This window comes from Oratosquilla oratoria, unplaced genomic scaffold, assembly GCF_046742065.1.
Source record: "Oratosquilla oratoria isolate Oo_2021 unplaced genomic scaffold, ASM4674206v1 SCAFFOLD90, whole genome shotgun sequence".
In the NCBI taxonomy this organism is placed as follows: Eukaryota; Metazoa; Arthropoda; class Malacostraca; order Stomatopoda; family Squillidae; genus Oratosquilla; species Oratosquilla oratoria.
This window is the reverse complement of record NW_027467754.1, coordinates 116,693-122,500: the sequence shown is the minus strand read 5'-3', so window position 1 is coordinate 122,500 and position 5,808 is coordinate 116,693. Positions and strand designations below refer to the sequence as shown.

The 5,808-nt window shown below is 36.8% G+C and overlaps 1 protein-coding gene across 5 annotated transcripts in view; it reads right to left on the bottom strand.

Moving 5' to 3' along the window:
- Positions 1–4,425, bottom strand: part of LOC143024093 (uncharacterized) — a 15,329-nt gene extending 10,904 nt beyond the window's left edge. For 2 of the 5 annotated variants that reach the window (XM_076182840.1, XM_076182842.1), the window contains exon 1: positions 2,791–3,531. The gene's annotated coding sequence lies outside the window, so the exon portion shown is untranslated. The other 3 variants (XR_012966261.1, XR_012966259.1, XR_012966260.1) reach the window with 3 other exon arrangements.
- Positions 4,426–5,808: the final 1,383 nt, after the last annotated feature.

Genomic DNA, 5,808 nt, shown 5'->3' with positions numbered 1-5,808 from the left:
GTTAACCTATTTATTGATTTTTGCCAGTTTTTAGAGACAGTTCATATGATCAGTACAGAAATTGTTAATTGTGGAGACTTCAATATCTGGGTTGACAACATTGCATCAACAGTCACATTTTTGGAGATGATGTCTTCCTTTAATTTAACTAATAACTTGACTTTGTTTTCTGAGCTTAGGATAGAGACTTGGTTATGGAGATGGAGGTTGGTGAAGTTTGTGATGTGTCGCTTGTTGATAAACTTGTGCAATTTAAGCTTCCATTCAGTAGAGACTTAAAACGAAAGAAGAAAATAATGTTCAGACCATTGACTAATCTAAACCCTAAGGCCTTCATTATTACTCTAATTGACATTCTCACTAAGAAAAAAAATAGAAAGTTGCGTCCATGAAAAGTTATATACAAATTGTACAATTAGTTTGACAAACATTTTTTAATAGCACCATAAAACAATTATACAACTCTCAATGCCCTATACTTGAAAAGGAAATGACCATTAAAGATGATTCACCAGGGTTTAATGGGCTTAATACTAAAGCAGAAAACGAGAAAAAAAGAAAAGGAAAGAAAATGGTGCAGAGATCAGACAAATGAAACTAGACTAGCCTACACTGAAGCAAAACAGCATGAAAAAAAGTTATTGTTCGACGAAAACATGAATACTATAGAGGTAAAACCAGTGAAGCCGGATCCGATATTAGATTGCTCTATAATATATTAAGCAGTTGAAATGGCAACAATAAAGAGAAAAAGATGCCGGAGGGATATTGTGATGAAGTAGTGGGTGGCCCAAATGTTTCTGAACTTCTTTGAAGAGATAATTGAGAATGTAATAAAGAGGTTTTTCTACCAACGACTACAGAATACCTATAATCATACCACACGATCAAGAGAGATTAGAATGTTTTCAGCAAAAAGACATACCAAAGATTAAATCTATCATACTTAGAGCAAATTCAACATTCTGTGATAACGATCCGATTCCCTTCAGGAAAATTTTCACCGGTGGGAATCTTGATAAACTGGCATGGGGGGTAGTGACCGAGTTGGTGAATACTAGTATTGCCACTAGGGTTTTTCCTGATGCCACAGTGAAGCCAATAGTTAAAGCCAATAAAGATCCACAATCTTTGACTTCATATAGACCTGTATCTAACCTAACATTTTTATCAAAAGTGTTTGAGAAAGTAATCCTTGAACAGTTAATGGAACACTTGTTGGCCATCAATATTTTTCCTGACAATCAGTCAGCATATAGAAGACTATACTCAACTAAAAACAACCTTATGTGCCGTGGTCAATAATATGTTGGTGAACATGGACGAAGGTAAATGTAGCATTTTAATTTTGTTAGATCTAAGTGCAGCTTTCGACACTGTTGAACGTAATCTATGAGTACAAGAGCGTCATAACATTGGAATAGTTAATGAAGCTTTGGAATACCTGGAGAGTTATCTTAAAAACAGAACTTATCGAGTGCAATTTGGTGGTACCTTTTCGGAAATAAGAACGCTACATAGAGGGGGGTACCTCAAGGTAGTGTATTGGGTCCAATTCTTTTTTGTATTTACACAATTGGCCTTGCACAGATACTATGAAATCATGAAATTGACTTTAAGCTTTATGCTGATGACACACAGTTTTATCTAACATTAACAAACATTGTCCAAGCTGAAATTAAATTGGACGAAATAATAAGTGAAGTGAAAAGTTGGATGAACTCAAAGAAATTGAAATTTAATTAGGGCAAGAATGAGTGTATGGTAATTGGAAAACATAATGATCCAAGGCATTTTCCCTTTTACAAGGGAGGTAGCCAAAAAGGGAAAGGCATAAAAACACTCCCACCCATTTCATCCCTAAATACACTCCACACCCCTCCCACTCATCTGAGCACCTCTTGGATGACGGGTCATCCCTGCACCTTGCCCACCGCCCTGGTTCAGAAGCAGTGTCGCAAGACACAGCACATCAACAGCAAGGCCGCTTCATTTAATCGGCGACCCCCCCTCGCATATAAGGAGGGGACGGGGAGAAATCCCTTCGGGCTGCGTCAGAATTTGCTCACACATACTACCTCACCGCCCACCCCCGCCCATTCCTCCTCATGCAATCACAACATCATCCATATACAACCATTCTCCACTCACCTCTGTCTTCCGTCCTCTCCCTTCCTTCCTCAACAGACATTCCCCTCTTCCCCAAAGCCCCCTTCACCCCATCCATCCACCTCATCCTAGGACGTCTCCTCATGTTCACTCTCTCCACATCTGCCTTCCATACCTCTTTTACTAGTCTTTCTTCACTCATTCTTTCCATGTGTCCAAATCATCCTAATATTCTTTCATCAACCCTATCTCCCAGCTCCTTTTTCACCCCTGTTCTCCTCCTCACCTCCTTATTTCTCACTCTACCCAGCAGTAAGAAACAGTAAGAAACTTAAAAGAGTGTAGTTTGATCCATACCACCAGTGATCATAGACGGCGGGCTGGACGAATCGTAGCTGGGGTCGGTAAAATTGCAGAGGATAAAAACGTAACTTCTCTTTGATCATATTACATGGAAATCACACATTTTAAAGAAAATAGTTCAAATAATGCAACCATATATATATAGAAGTGTGCATTTGAGCAAAACCCGTCCTTGTTTGGGTTTTGTTGTTTTGTTCGGTTTGTTCGGCAATTAGTGAGACCGGGTAACAGGTACATGCAGTCACATACTAGCGTCATGGCGACAACAACAAAAAATTCTTTATTCAGATTTTAATAATCCAATCTATTTCTACTTACTTCTCTGGGTCACCATAAATAATGGTCTAGTTTGCATAAATGGCAATGCCAACCAGCTGTGTTCCCAGTACAAGCCAAACACCGCCCAGTGAGGCTGTCACACGTAGGAGTGCCCGTCTCACCCCAAACAAGGTTTTCATTGCACTGACAAGCAGTGTTGCCACTCTGGAAAATAAAAAAAAACCTAGAGAGCTTGCCAACAACTACTATATTGAAAAAAAAAAAAAATTAGATTTGAATTATTATTACATTACACAACATACATATGAAAACATTTTGAAGTTAGAAAACTGTATACATCAAACTAATTAGCACTGCCTGTAATGGTGCAATCAATGTAGGTAGACTTGCAGTGGATCACCATGTATGCTGCTTCAGTACCAACATGATCATAAGAAGTTTTCCATTTCTTCGATGACATGGCTAGGTTGCTTAAGTATCTATATAAACCACAAAAAAGAATCAGTATCACAGAATCTATAAAGTATAACTACAATACTGAAGAGAACATTTCACATATAATTTTCTAATCTCGTGTACAAAATCTCAACATTGAATGTAAACTTTCAAGATTGCAGACCAACTAAAAATTAAACTCGAATCACCAATTTGAAGCATGTACACTGCTTGCAATGCAGAAATATTGATATATTGGTATCTTCGCAATAACACATATATTTCTATCACGTTAAAGGCATTGTGCAATCCAAGTATCAACTGCTGCAACGAAAATAAGCACAAGAAAACTAACCTAATCCAAATCCGTAAACACAACGTCAGTCCCGCTCGGCTTATTATTAAAAATGGCTGTCAATTTAAGTAGATTCATATACTCAATTTATTATCATTTATCATTATCATTTCAATTTATTATAGATTTTGCAATAATTTAACTAAATACCACTCTAATACACCCAAACGCGTGTAACCGCAAACTATATTTATGGTCACTGTAATTGTGCTAAATTCAAAGCTTCATCGCAATAACTTTGGTCAACACTGTTCACCAAAGAAGGAATTTTTTTTTTATAGCCAAGTAAATTGGGAAAAGAAACCAAAACAAAGTAAATATGCATAAAAAGACCAAATGAAAAAGTCTTGTCTCTTACAAAAATGTATAAAAAACAAACAAATTACTGCCCAAAGCTAATTCAGAATAAGCCAAGAAAAAAGCCAAAATGCTAAATATATTTTCGCACGCCAAACGGCTTTAAAATAAGCCAGAATGGCAAAATCTGGCGTAAAAAAAAAACAATCTGGCACTACTGCAAGGAGTCCCACCTGGGCTGGTCGGGTCGCTAAAATATCCATCAGCACATCTGTGAGCATAAATAAAAGCATTAATAATTATTTCGTTGTTAAGGGATGGCGTGGGATGGATTTTAACGATAATAACGAAAATATAGAAAGTAAAGGATTTGGAATTCCAGGTGGTTTCGTATTGTCGACATTATTGTAGGAATTTACAAATTCGTCTGTTTATATAAACTCGGTGAATAGCGTTAAGCTTCTCTAGCATAAGATATATTATATTTTTCTGATGATACATGCATAATATAGGGGTAAATTTTAATGACAACATATATACAGAACGCAAAGGATTTTGGATTGCAGGCGGTTTTGTATTGTCGACATTATGGCATAAAATTATCAACTCCTCTGTTCAATCTAAATCCGGTGAATAGCGTTGAGCATTTCTAGTGTAAAATGAATTATATATTTCTACTAATACCTTTTTGATGTGGGGTGAATCTGAACGAAAAAAAAAATACAGAACGCAACGGCTTAGAAATTTCAGGCGGTTTCGTGTTGTCGACATTATGGCATAAATCTGTCAAATCGTTTGTTCAATATAAAATCGGTGAATAGCGTTAATTATCTCTAGTATAAAATAAACTATATTTTTCTGCTAATACTGATGACCTGGAACTATCGAGTCACTTTTTTTTTAATATATTTACAAGTCTTATCCACTGATCTATATAACACCTGGATAGCGTATACGGGCCGTGGGCTGCCCCAGGAGTGAGGCCAGCGGGCGGGACATGGCCGCCATAATGGAAGTACCAAAACAGCTAGTGTGAATCGCTGCGCCGGTCATTATAACACCATTTTTAGATCAGTGTCATGGGAGCTGTCGTGTTACTCTCGTGGCCTGTGATCCAAGCATGATTGGGTATATAATGGCCACACAATTCGTCGCTGCTGGGACCTCCATGTACATACATACATACATACGTACGTACATACATATACAAGGTGTATATCAAAATAGCATCATCACAATAAAACAATATATTGATATTTATTACCTCTGGCAGAAATAACCATTTATATACATAAACTTGTGCATGTACAGTATATGGATGAGTTGGCATTGACAAATTATAATTCCAGTATATATTATAACTTCAAGGGAATGTTACACAGACAACAAATGGGATAATGATATATAGTCAAAATATTGTAGGGATAATAATAGATCTATACTAGCATTTAACGGAATAAATATCCCTATAACATTTGATTACTGTACTGCTTATCGTTATTGGTGCTTGAATGAAAAAAAAATTGATAACTCCTTCCTCACTTTGACACCGGTTACTTTTTGAGAATACAATTTGGAGATATGATGGAGCCTGATTTTGCAGAAGCACGTGACGATACACTTGATCAAATTGACGATGAGGTTAGAATCCGGGGTTGTGTCGATCATGTGGAAAGATAGAGAAATTGCCATATCTATGATCTAAATTGTTTCAAATAGTAAAATATCGCATTAAAGTGGTGAACATGTAAGGGGCCATTCAAAGAGTATGTAACGCGGGGGGGGGGGTGCATGGTAGATGCGATGCGTTACGAGGATGTGGGGGTGTTTTCAACAGTGCTACGTAACGCTAATAATGTTTATTTATATTCATTTATTAATTTATGTCATAAATCATGCACTGAAATAGCATATCCTTAACAGATCGAGCAATCAATATCGAGCAAAAAAATCCAAAAACATCATACCAT